The following is a 13,240-nucleotide window of genomic DNA, read 5'->3' as shown; positions in this document are numbered from 1 at the left end:
TCATCGGCTGCTCCCCTCTGCCAGTCCCTCCACTGGCTACCTATAGCCCAGCGAATTGAGTTCAAGCTACTAACGCTAACATACAAAGCCATCCACAACCTGTCCCCTCCATATATCTCTGAGCTCATCTCCCGCTACCTGCCCACACGTAACCTCAGATCCTCCAATGACCTCCCACTCCGCTCTGCTCTCATCCGCTCGTCACACAACCGTCTCCAAGATTTCTCTCGTGCATCCCCCATACTCTGGAACTCCTTACCAAGACACATAAGACTGACCCCCACAATCACAGGCTTTAAGAAGGCGCTGAAGACTCACCTATTCAGGAAGGCCTACAACCTCCAATAACACTATCACCGCACCGCCATCTGTACAGTCTCCCCCTCTCCTTCTGTCTCTACCACCTTCCCTCATAGACTGTAAGCCCTCGCGGGCAGGGCCCTCTACCCCACTGTGCCAGTCGGTCACTGTTAGTATTATATCTACTTGTATATTCTGTGTATTGTATGTAACCCCCAAATGTAAAGCACCATGGAATTAATGGTGCTATATAAATAAATAATAATAATAATAATTCACTTATATTAGGGAGAGAGTCACAGGGAGACACGACAAGGTTTGGTCCCGGTCTGGGCTCAACTACTTTCTCTGAATATACCGTCAGGCAGCAGCCATACACAGCGTCATTGCAGAGGGTTAATGTTGCGGGGGAAATCTGCAGGCGAGTCGCAACCAAAAAGAAGCAAAGCACTTGTTTTGGGTGGTTTGGGTTTTGTTTGTTTGTTTTTGCAATGAGTGGCCCTGGCCTCAGAGTTTATGCAATTGGTGTAGTTTTAAAAAAAAAAAAAAAAGCGAAAAAAATGCATTTATTTTTACTGTAGTTTTTCAATGCAGTCACATATTTGTACATGTTCTGTCTGTATGTTTGTGTAATATCCACTAATACAGATTCCCTATGGCAGTGATGGCGAACCTTTTAGAGACCGAGTGCCCAAACTGCAACCCAAAACCCACAAAATTTTTGCGGAGTGCCAACACGACAATATAGACTTAATACTATGCGTATCCACAATTGCGGACAGTTACTGACCAAAAATTACAGTCATGTGGGGCTTTACAGAGCTTTCAATAATACAAACAACGTTGTACTGAAATGTAAAGGTCTCGGCATTTGGTACTTTGAACAATTAATTTTCACTATTTACATCGCACAGGATCTGTTTTATAGTTACCGTGTAATATTCTTACATCCTGTACTAATATCACGTCTGCTATAAAACAGATACTGTGTGATATAAATAGTGAGGGAGAAAGACCGATGGATGCGAGGATAAACTGCGCTACTCTCTTGAGATAAAATACGTTCTTTATTCCGCTTTTCTTAAAAACACGACGCTACATACAGCGTTTCGGGGGATTCCCCTTTCTCAAGTGTTACAGAAACACACAATGTACCTTAATAAAAACAAACAAATATCATAATGAATACAGGATATAGTTTCCTACAAAAAAAAAAAAAAAGTAAATAACTAAACATGGATTTTAAGTCTCTTCCAACCATTATTAAAGACCTCAGTGTTACCCTCCAAAATAGTTGTCACTAATAAATGGTCTGGGTAGCTAAAGAGGCAAACCAACACAGATACAGAGTATAAGTCATCAAATGTAAATCATCCAAAACCAACAACATATAAAATACAATATACAGCTAGATAGGAAGAGGGTTAGGGTAAGTTTTCTTTCCAGACACAAAGTCAGGAGCAGGGATCAGGAGCAGAAGCTTCCCTGCTGGGGTATGGTTGTGATACTTGTGATACACAGCGTGGAGTGAATCCACCACGTGTGTAACGCGGGCTTTTACCTGCTACGCACGCTGGTAGGGAGGGTCACATGTATCCAAATTGTTAATCCCCACCAGCCGCTCAAGCTAATTGAAAACTGCTGTCCACAGATGATCCCTCTGTCAGAAAGAACAGAGGGTGCAGACAAAACGCTGTTCAATTAGGGCACTGGAACTAAACGCCTGGGCAGATTCATTCAAAATTAGGGAGCCCTAGACCATAATCTTATTTTACAGTGTGTTTTGTGATGTGTAAAAAGGACAGGTCATATTCGAATTCAGGAAGCCACGGACCCTGATCATGCTTTAAAGTGCATTTTCACATATAATCAGGAGTCCCAAAACGATTAAAACATCTGTTTAAGAAATAGGTTGAAACCTCATCATAAATAAGTATATAAATAAATAAAAACTATATAATACATTGTTATCAACTTGAACCCACAATGAATATTACTCCTCAAATGAGGGAATTTTATTAAAAAATAGGTCTTATTTTAGACTGTAACATGGATACTGGTATAATAGGTCCATGATATAAAAAAAATAAATAATAAATAATAAATCATGAGTAATAATACACATACATTTGAAAAACAAGGGGGTACAAAAATATAAGCATACAAGCTACAGTATAAGGACAGAACATTTCACATTAAAATCTTCAAAATCAGAGAATGAACTGAGTTGCATTGGTTTTTATCTGTTTAATCCATAAAAATGACCCACAATAGTGTACCTATTTCATACAAAGTTAGTTGGAGATGTCCTCCAAAGCTTCATTAAGTCCCTCTGGATGGAGCGTATTGAGTTTAAAAATCCAAAACATCTCTTTCTTTTTCAATGCCTCAAAACGATTATTTACATTGCTAGGAATTTGTTCAAGTGGAATCACAATAAAATTAGAAAAGCTGCACCCGTGTTTAGCCTTTGCATGTCTTGAAACACTATGTTTTTCATAGCCATTCGCAACAGGTGATTACCAGGAAAGTGAAAGGAATGGGGTCCCCCAACCAGGACCCTCCACTCTTTATTCAAGTACTAATCCAGTACAGGATGGTACCTTCAATATAGGCCCATCCTTTTCCAATTCTTTATCAGGCCCTTCTACTTTTCACCCAGTAAACCTTTTAGAGGTAACAGTCCCATCCTCCGATTCACCTCCCCCTAACACTACTAAGTTAAAACCCAAGTCTAGGTTTTACCCATTGCACCATAAAGGTGCAAATATTGAGACGTTCTATTCTCTGGTCTCCTCTGATTTCAGGAAATTGGATAAAACAAAGGATGTTCCAACCAATCTTAATCCAGCGGAAAAAAGAGCCTTGAAAACTTTAAAGGACAATTCCGGGATTGTAATCAGGGGGGCAGATAAGGGGGGTGGTATTGTCATTCAGAATCGTGAGGCGTACATGTTTGAAGCCACCCGAATTCTTTCTGATGACAATTATTATAGAGAGATCAACCATGATCCAACTGTCCAACATTATTCTGAATATGTAAAGATTATCCTTAGAGCATTTAATGATGGCATTATAAATAAGAAAGAAAAAGAATACTTGCTGGTTAAAAACCCAACAGCAGCCCTATATTACCACCTACCAAAAATTCACAAAGATCCTGTGAACCCCCCAGGACGTCCGATAATCTCAGGTATAAATGCCATAACAAGAAATCTTTCTCATTATATTGACCTTTTATTACAGAAATATGTCATTAAGCTACCGTCCTATCTAAAAGACTCTGTTAGTCTCTTGGAAGAGATTTTACCTATGCCATGGGGGAAGAACTATCATTGGGCCACATTGGACGTCACAGGTTTATATAGTAATATTGCACATACAAAAGGTTTAGAAACTATCAAAAGTTATTTAAGTATTGACTCATCTATGCCCGAGAAACAAAAAGAGTTCATCCTAGAAGGGATCAACTTTATCCTCACCCACAATGTGTTTAAATTCGAGGGAAAAACGTTTATTCAAGTAAAGGGGACAGCTATGGGGACAAAATTTGCCCCAGCGTTTGCAAACCTCTTTATGGGTCGCTACGAGGAGTCCTTTATTTTGAAAGATCATCTCTGGACTACAAATATTAAATTCTACAAACGTTACATAGATGATTTGCTTTTTATTTGGGAAGGCACCACTACAGCATTCCATGAGTTTACAGCCCATCTAAATAACAATAAATGGGGAATAAATCTAACGGGTAAAATCGATGAGAAAGAAATCGAGTACCTGGATTTAGTCCTAATGGGTGACGAAAAAGGTATACGGACTAAAACGTTTTTAAAAAAAGTTGATAGTAACAGTCTGTTGAATTTTAAAAGTTTACACTATCACAAATGGATCAAGAATGTCCCATTTGGACAATTTAAAAGAATAAGACGCAATTGCACGAGCCAATCAGACTATATGGCACAGAGCAAGATCATGGCCACAAGGTTTAAAGATAAGAATTATCCAGCCCCTTTAATTAAAGAAGCTAAATCTAGGGCAGCAAACCTAAGCCAAAAAGACTGTTTAGTCCCTAAAAAAGTTACAAAAAAAGAAAACGAGTATAAATACAATTTTATCACTACCTTTAATATAGCCCATCGTTCAATTAGGAAAATTTTAGAAAGACACTGGCATGTTTTGGCAAATGATCAATTTTTGAAAAAACTAATCCCGAAGAAACCTTCTATGACATTCAGGAGGGCACGAACCTTAAAGAGTCTCATTGCCCCGAGCAAATTAAGATCCTCTGGGAAAATGAATACTAAGCTTCAATCCAATAGTAAAAATGCCGGTAGCTTTAAATGTGGGCATTCGAGGTGTAAATGCTGCTTAAACATAGCACACAATACGAGGGAAGTCACTAGTAGGTCTACAAACGAAAAATTTTCCATCAGATCTAGACTAGACTGTTCATCGTCGTATGTTGTATATATTTTAAATTGCCCATGTGGGTTACAGTATGTGGGACGGACAACAATGTCTCTAAGAGATAGAATTAAGAAGCATCGCTCCAATGTTGCGAATGGCTATGAAAAACATAGTGTTTCAAGACATGCAAAGGCTAAACACGGGTGCAGCTTTTCTAATTTTATTGTGATTCCACTTGAACAAATTCCTAGCAATGTAAATAATCGTTTTGAGGCATTGAAAAAGAAAGAGATGTTTTGGATTTTTAAACTCAATACGCTCCATCCAGAGGGACTTAATGAAGCTTTGGAGGACATCTCCAACTAACTTTGTATGAAATAGGTACACTATTGTGGGTCATTTTTATGGATTAAACAGATAAAAACCAATGCAACTCAGTTCATTCTCTGATTTTGAAGATTTTAATGTGAAATGTTCCGTCCTTATACTGTAGCTTGTATGCTTATATTTTTGTATCCCCTTGTTTTTCAAATGTATGTGTATTATTACTCATGATTTATTATTTATTATTTATTTTTTTTATATTTTTATATCATGGACCTATTATACCAGTATCCATGTTACAGTCTAAAATAAGACCTATTTTTTAATAAAATTCCCTCATTTGAGGAGTAATATTCATTGTGGGTTCAAGTTGATAATGTATTATATAGTTTTTATTTATTTATATACTTATTTATGATGAGGTTTCAACCTATTTCTTAAACAGATGTTTTAATCGTTTTGGGACTCCTGATTATATGTGAAAATGCACTTTAAAGCATGATCAGGGTCCGTGGCTTCCTGAATTCGAATATGACCTGTCCTTTTTACACATCACAAAACACACTGTAAAATAAGATTATGGTCTAGGGCTCCCTAATTTTGAATGAATCTGCCCAGGCGTTTAGTTCCAGTGCCCTAATTGAACAGCGTTTTGTCTGCACCCTCTGTTCTTTCTGACAGAGGGATCATCTGTGGACAGCAGTTTTCAATTAGCTTGAGCGGCTGGTGGGGATTAACAATTTGGATACATGTGACCCTCCCTACCAGCGTGCGTAGCAGGTAAAAGCCCGCGTTACACACGTGGTGGATTCACTCCACGCTGTGTATCACAAGTATCACAACCATACCCCAGCAGGGAAGCTTCTGCTCCTGATCCCTGCTCCTGACTTTGTGTCTGGAAAGAAAACTTACCCTAACCCTCTTCCTATCTAGCTGTATATTGTATTTTATATGTTGTTGGTTTTGGATGATTTACATTTGATGACTTATACTCTGTATCTGTGTTGGTTTGCCTCTTTAGCTACCCAGACCATTTATTAGTGACAACTATTTTGGAGGGTAACACTGAGGTCTTTAATAATGGTTGGAAGAGACTTAAAATCCATGTTTAGTTGTTTACTTTTTTTTTTTTTTTGTAGGAAACTATATCCTGTATTCATTATGATATTTGTTTGTTTTTATTAAGGTACATTGTGTGTTTCTGTAACACTTGAGAAAGGGGAATCCCCCGAAACGCTGTATGTAGCGTCGTGTTTTTAAGAAAAGCGGAATAAAGAACGTATTTTATCTCAAGAGAGTAGCGCAGTTTATCCTCGCATCCATCGGTCTTTCTTCTTCATTTATCGTTCCCTAAGGGGTATTTGGATGTTATTACTGCTGCTGTAAATCTCCCTTGTGTTTGGTACACGATCTTTTCAAATATATTTAAGTGTATGTTTGGGAATCATCTGGGTTGCTCGGTATATATATATATATTTTTTCTTATAAATAGTGAGGGGACCCCAGACAGTATTATATGCTCTGCAGTGGGCCCACCACACAATATTATATTCTCCACAGTACCACAGTAGCCCCCCAGTGTTATATGCTCCGCAGTTGGTGTCCCCCGCCCACAGGATTATATGCTCCACAGTGGCATCCACACACAGTATTGTGTGCTTATAAATAGGCCCCCCCCCCAGTATTATATGCTCTTTAGTACACCCCCCAGTATTATAAGCCCCCCCCAGTATTATAAGCCCCCCCAGTATTATACACTCCCCCCAGTATTATACACTCCCACCCAGTATCATACACCCCACCAAGTATTATAAGCGCTCCCCCCAACATCATATACACAGTGAGCCACTCTCATACTCACCCCTGAAGAGCCGCCGGCATCCACCTTCTTGTCACTGGCGGCGCTGATGACGTCATCGCGCCCGCGTCGGGGCAGAGGTCAAACTCTGCAGCCAGTGTAGGCCGCGGTCGTGCGATCCGCGGCCTACCCTGACAGCTTTCAGCTGTATGTGCATTTGCACATACAACTGAAGGCAGTGATCGCTCATCAACGGGGAATCCTGTACCGGATTTCCTGTTGGTGAGCGACCCGGGCGACCGCACGCGTGCCAGCATGGAGGGCTCTGCGTGCCCTCTCTGGCACGCGTGCCATAGGTTCGCCATCACTGCCCTATGGTATCCAAAGCTTGAACCAGAGTTTCATATATTTGCTTTGCTCTGCTGTCAGTATTTACTGCAGCTTTGCATTATATTTATCAGGATGATCAGCTCTATATTTCCTATGATTCTTGCTAGATATGTACCGTAAATGATGAAGGACTGGCTTTTTCTCAATGAACTCAATGGCTACATTTTACATGTGTAAATTGTACAGAATACACGGCGCGTAAACTCTGTGTGAAGGGGCCCTGATACTGCAATTGGGTGCAGTTAAAACTGCATCTGAAAAAATTGCATACAGCTTTGATGAAGTTTCTTCACTTTACAGATGAAACACATTAACTTAACATGATCCACCTGTAAGATCAAAAACAGCAGCAAAATCCGCATAAGGCTAAAGCCCCACGTTGTGGAAACGCAGCTTTTTTTTGTTGCAGAGTTTGTTGCTTTTTTTGAGCCAAAGCCAGGAGTGGATTGAGCAGAAGGGAGAAGTGTAAGAACTTCATATATATATCTCCCATTCCTTTTGTAGCCATTCTTGGCTTTGGCTCAAAAAAAAACACAACAAAATCTGCAACAACAAAAAAAAAAAGCTGCGTTTCCGCAACGTGGGACCTCAGCCTAAGACTAAAACCGCATGTTGCAAAAACGCAGCATTTTTTGTTACTGCGGTTTTTGGAGCCAAAGTCAGGATTGGTTTGTAAAGGAATGGGAAATATATAGGAAGCTCTTATACTTCTCCCTTCTGCTCAATCCACTCCTGACTTTGACGCAGTTTCCTAAATTTACTGGTGAAGAACACTAATTTAACACGTTTCGTCTGTAATATAACTACATGAAGTTTTTACTGCATCCCAGTAGCACTGTGTGAACACACCCTTGCAGCACCTCTTGGTTGCATATGAAGAACTCATAGTGAATACAGGTGAATAAAATATCTGTATAAGGCTAAGTTCACACAGAGTTTTTTGGTCAGGATTTTGAGGCCGTATCCGCCTCAAAATCTTGACCAAAAAGACAGCTCCCATTGAAATCAATGAGAGCCATTCGCAACATCCACCTGAAGACACTCCCTCCTCCCAACTAGGCACAAAAAGAGGGGGGGGGGGGACAAAACAAAAAAAACCAAAACACACCTCTCTCACTAAGCTACAATTCAGACTGAGGGCAATGTGGAAAGCCAGTTGGAAATGTCAAAAATGCAGCTTTTCCGGTACTATAAAAAGTGTTTTTAAGCTGCGCATCCACAGCAAAAACGTTGCATTTCTGCAATACTAGGTTCACCTTATCATTGCCCCTATGTTGTTTGGATCCAATGGGGAACCAGAACAACAGAAAAACAGCAGTTACACATGGAGCTCGGCCAACCCCACTGACTATAATGGGGTCTGAAAACTTCATTGGAAAAAAACGCATTTGATGTGCTAGTGGCCCACTGTACGGGTGAAATACATAACAGGTTTCACCCGTAAAATCAAAAAGTGCACCGAAAACCACGTTAAAAGTGTATGTGTTTTTTGTTTGTTTTTTGGTTTTTTTTTTGGGGGGGGGGGGTCCGATACTGTTTTACTGCACCCATACAGAAACCCCACGTGCAGTTTTTGCCTAGACCAGAGAGTAACTTCCCCTCCGTCAGTTTCCTGCAATGTCCCCGATCATGTCTCCTGAGGCCTCACCCACATCCTGGGCTGCAACTCGAGAAACAACAAAGCAGGAGGTAAGTGCTCGTATAGGTGCCTGTATATAGGAATAAGGCCGGGTGCAGACAACAGTGTGTTTTCCGTGGCCGTGAATTAAAGGCACGGACAGCATGAGGGACACCCGGATATCACCCATGCACTGGCTGTGCTTCTGCGGCCCCTTTCATTAAATGAATAGGAGCCACAGAAGCAATGGCCACAAAATAGGAACCGTTATATATTTTGTGGCCCGGACACATGACCGTGTAATACACGGTCCTATAGAAATGAATGGGTCAGTGTGCTATCTGTGAAATACACGGCCACAGTATCTGCAAGAGGCCTAAGTGTGTATAATTCATCCTGCATATAAGAGCATGTGTTTGTGGGTAGATATGGCTATATCCATCTCTCTATATTGTGTATACTGTATATGGCTGGATGCATATACCTATTTATTTGTATGTTATACCCCAAACCAACCGCCCTGCCCCACCCCACCTCCAACCCCCCCCCCTAATAGCAGTCACCAACGAAGAGGAAGATGAGACTCCATGGACTGTTATAACCCAAACCCCCCCCCATACCCACCACACCCACCCAACCCAACTCCCCCCCCCACACACACTTTACTAGCTTTGGTAATGCCAAATACCTATTCGGACGTGCCAATAAAGCATTTTTTGATTTGATTTGATTTGATTAGTGAGATGCCTTTATATAGTGCAATTTATGGAGCCAATATCCCACAATGTAATAAATCAAACCATTATTTATTTTTTTGTTCTTGGGCTGGGGGCCGTTTTTTTTTTATACTGATGACCTTTCCTCTCCTATCCACATTTGTTATAGTAACTGTTCTGCATACAGCAAATACCGCCACAATAAGGCCCTATTCACACATCACATATGTTTTCCTTCAGCAATTGTAAGTCAAAATCGGGAAACAAAGAACGGGTGGATATTTTTCCATTCTACCTCATCTCTATGTGGACTACGGGGCTTGGTGGACAAACATTGATGCAACACAGTGACGCACGTGATGAACCTTGACCGGACATGTCTACTAGAAACTAATACAAGCTATAGCGGAAATCTACAACAGTTTAGGACTAGCACAGATTTCATTTCTGGTACACAGAACCTCCTCAGATGATCCAAAATTATAAAAGTAGCCAGAACCTCTTAGAAATGACCATTTCAGTTAATAGTCTCTGCTCCACTGATTCCGGCACAGTTGAAATTTTTTCTCTAGCCCTCACCGTTCCTGAGCTATCAGTTCTGTAAGTTTCAGCACAATCATGTCTGCTGTCAGGTGGGCGGTCCCTAATTTGTACTGCCCACCTGTCAGCAGACAGCATCATTCTGTTGAAATGAACAGCACAAATTGCTCAGGAACAGTAGGGACTACAAAAAAAATTCCAACTGTGCCGGAATCAGTAAAGCAGCGCCTATTTAAGGATGCAAAGAACTAGAGCTTGTGGACTTCTCCTTTAAGTTAACAAGGAATATTATTTTGTTGTTCTGACTGATCAGACAAATAGACAAGCAATGGCAGTGTGAACACAGTCTTATTACAAAGGCGCAATGATTCAAGATTGCCGATAAACAGTTTAGACGGTGTACACGGGTCAATAACCATTATTATTTCTCACGTATCAGCAGGTTGGACCAGTGTAAAGCTTTACTATCTCAATATACTGGACAAAAACAGACGAATACATTATCCTACATAAATATATATACACATACCTAAACACATGTTTATACCTGTTGTACATATACACACATACAGTATATACATCCAAGACGCCTTTACAGGGTGCCTTATATACACAGCTGTACCTGACACTTCTAACTTCAATGTAAACTTTCTGTGAATTATATTAACCCTTACACCCCACACATGGTTTCACTAATAGACCTGCAGTCGTTCTATACATTGGATTAACCCCTTGGTGCCACATAAGGTTGTATTATGTTCATTGCTTAGGGGACATGAAATTAACTTACCTGGTCCGGGCGTTTGTTGCAGCTGGACAATGAAGGTTCTGGGCTTGTTCCGACTCTGAGTCACGTGATTGGAACCAGCCCGCACCCCCTGGGTCCTTTGCCTCGTCCTCCCTCTCTTGCTCTGGGGGCCGGCTTTACTGTAGTCAGCAAGCCCCTATAGCACCTGTAACATCAGGAGAGGAGGCGGAGTGACCCAGGTTGCGGGACTGGTTTCAATCACATGACCCAGAATCGGAACGAGCCGAGACCCCAGTCCTAGCTTAATTCCCAGGATAGGCCCTTTAAACCCATGTACAAGGGGTCACAAACTTCTATGTAAACTCCCCCTGCGCTTCTTACTGTCTTCACTTGTCCTTACTCCTCCTGTGACTGCAGTCTCTTAGTTCACATAAAGCTATTGTACTTCTTAGGGTCCATTCACAGAGGAAAATGGTGAGGAATTTGGTGTGGGATTTCAGCGCTGAAAAAAAAAGCCTTCCATTGACTTCAGTGGGTTCCTTTTTTCTCTAGCAGATAAAGGAACCTATAGAAGTCAATGGGAGGCTTTTTTGTCAGCACTGAAATTCCACACCAAATTCCTCACCATTTTCCTCCGTGTGAATGGGCCCTTAGAAGGAATATGTCGCCCCATGGGTCCCTATGATGTATGCCCATTTTGATGCTGTTTTTTTTGAGTCCAAGCCAGATGTTGATGATGCAGAAAGGAGACGCCTACATCCTTCTTATACCTTCCCCTTCCATTAGAATCCATTCCTGGCTTTGGTTCAAAAAACTGCATGAAAAACTACTTGTATGAATCCAGATCTAAGGAATTATGTACACGACTTTATCATGTCTTGTAAGATTGGCAAGACATAAGACCAGACCCTTCACAGTCAACAAGATGTACAAGTCTGATAGGCTGGCTGTATATGGAATTTGGACAGGTCTGGCTGTATACAGAGTGCGGACAGGTCTGGCTGTATACAGAGTGCGGACAGGTCTGGCTGTATACAGAGTGCGGACAGGTCTGGCTGTATACAGAGTGCGGACAGGTCTGGCTGTATACAGAGTGCGGACAGGTCTGGCTGTATACAGAGTGCGGACAGGTCTGGCTGTATACAGAGTGCGGACAGGTCTGGCTGTATACAGAGTGCGGACAGGTCTGGCTGTATACAGAGTGCGGACAGGTCTGGCTGTATACAGAGTGCGGACAGGTCTGGCTGTATACAGAGTGCGGACAGGTCTGGCTGTATACAGAGTGCGGACAGGTCTGGCTGTATACGGAGTGCGGACAGGTCTGGCTGTATACGGAGTGCGGACAGGTCTGGCTGTATACGGAGTGCGGACAGGTCTGGCTGTATACGGAGTGCGGACAGGTCTGGCTGTATACGGAGTGCGGACAGGTCTGGCTGTATACGGAGTGCGGACAGGTCTGGCTGTATACGGAGTGCGGACAGGTCTGGCTGTATACGGAGTGCGGACAGGTCTGGCTGTATACGGAGTGCGGACAGGTCTGGCTGTATACGGAGTGCGGTCAGGTCTGGCTGTATACGGAGTGCGGACAGGTCTGGCTGTATACGGAGTGCGGACAGGTCTGGCTGTATACGGAGTGCGGACAGGTCTGGCTGTATACGGAGTGCGGACAGGTCTGGCTGTATACGGAGTGCGGTCAGGTCTGGCTGTATACGGAGTGCGGACAGGTCTGGCTGTATACGGAGTGCGGACAGGTCTGGCTGTATACGGAGTGCGGACAGGTCTGGCTGTATACGGAGTGTGGACAGGTCTGGCTGTATACAGAGTGTGGACAGGTCTGGCTGTATACAGAGTGTGGACAGGTCTGGCTGTATACAGAGTGTACACAGGTCTGGCTGTATACAGAGTGTACACAGGTCTGGCTGTATACAGAGTGCGGACAGGTCTGGCTGTATACAGAGTGCGGACAGGTCTGGCTGTATACAGAGTGCGGACAGGTCTGGCTGTATACAGAGTGCGGACAGGTCTGGCTGTATACAGAGAGTGGGATCTAGTCTGGCTGTATTCAGTGTGGACAGGTCTGGCTGTATACAGAGTGGGATCTAGTCTGGCTGTATACAGTGTGGAGAGGTCTGGCTGTATACAGAGAGTGATCTGTTCTTACCCGAGCCTGTGGACATGTCCTCGTCCTCTCGGAGTCTGAGCTCTTACTTTCCCCCATCAGGTCTTTTATATCAGCAAAAAACGAAACTTCCCCGCTCGGTTTCATTTCTGGAGTTGTGTGCCGGCTGAGTTTCATTTCATCTCTTGCTTTCTTCATCTTGGCTCAGTTCCAGAACTTCTGTATCATTTTCCCTTCACAATATTAAAGCCTAGATAAACGAAACTCAGGTCTGGCACTC

Source organism: Leptodactylus fuscus, chromosome 6 (assembly GCF_031893055.1).
Source record: "Leptodactylus fuscus isolate aLepFus1 chromosome 6, aLepFus1.hap2, whole genome shotgun sequence".
Classification (NCBI taxonomy): domain Eukaryota; kingdom Metazoa; phylum Chordata; class Amphibia; order Anura; family Leptodactylidae; genus Leptodactylus; species Leptodactylus fuscus.
This window is presented reverse-complemented; position numbering follows the sequence as displayed.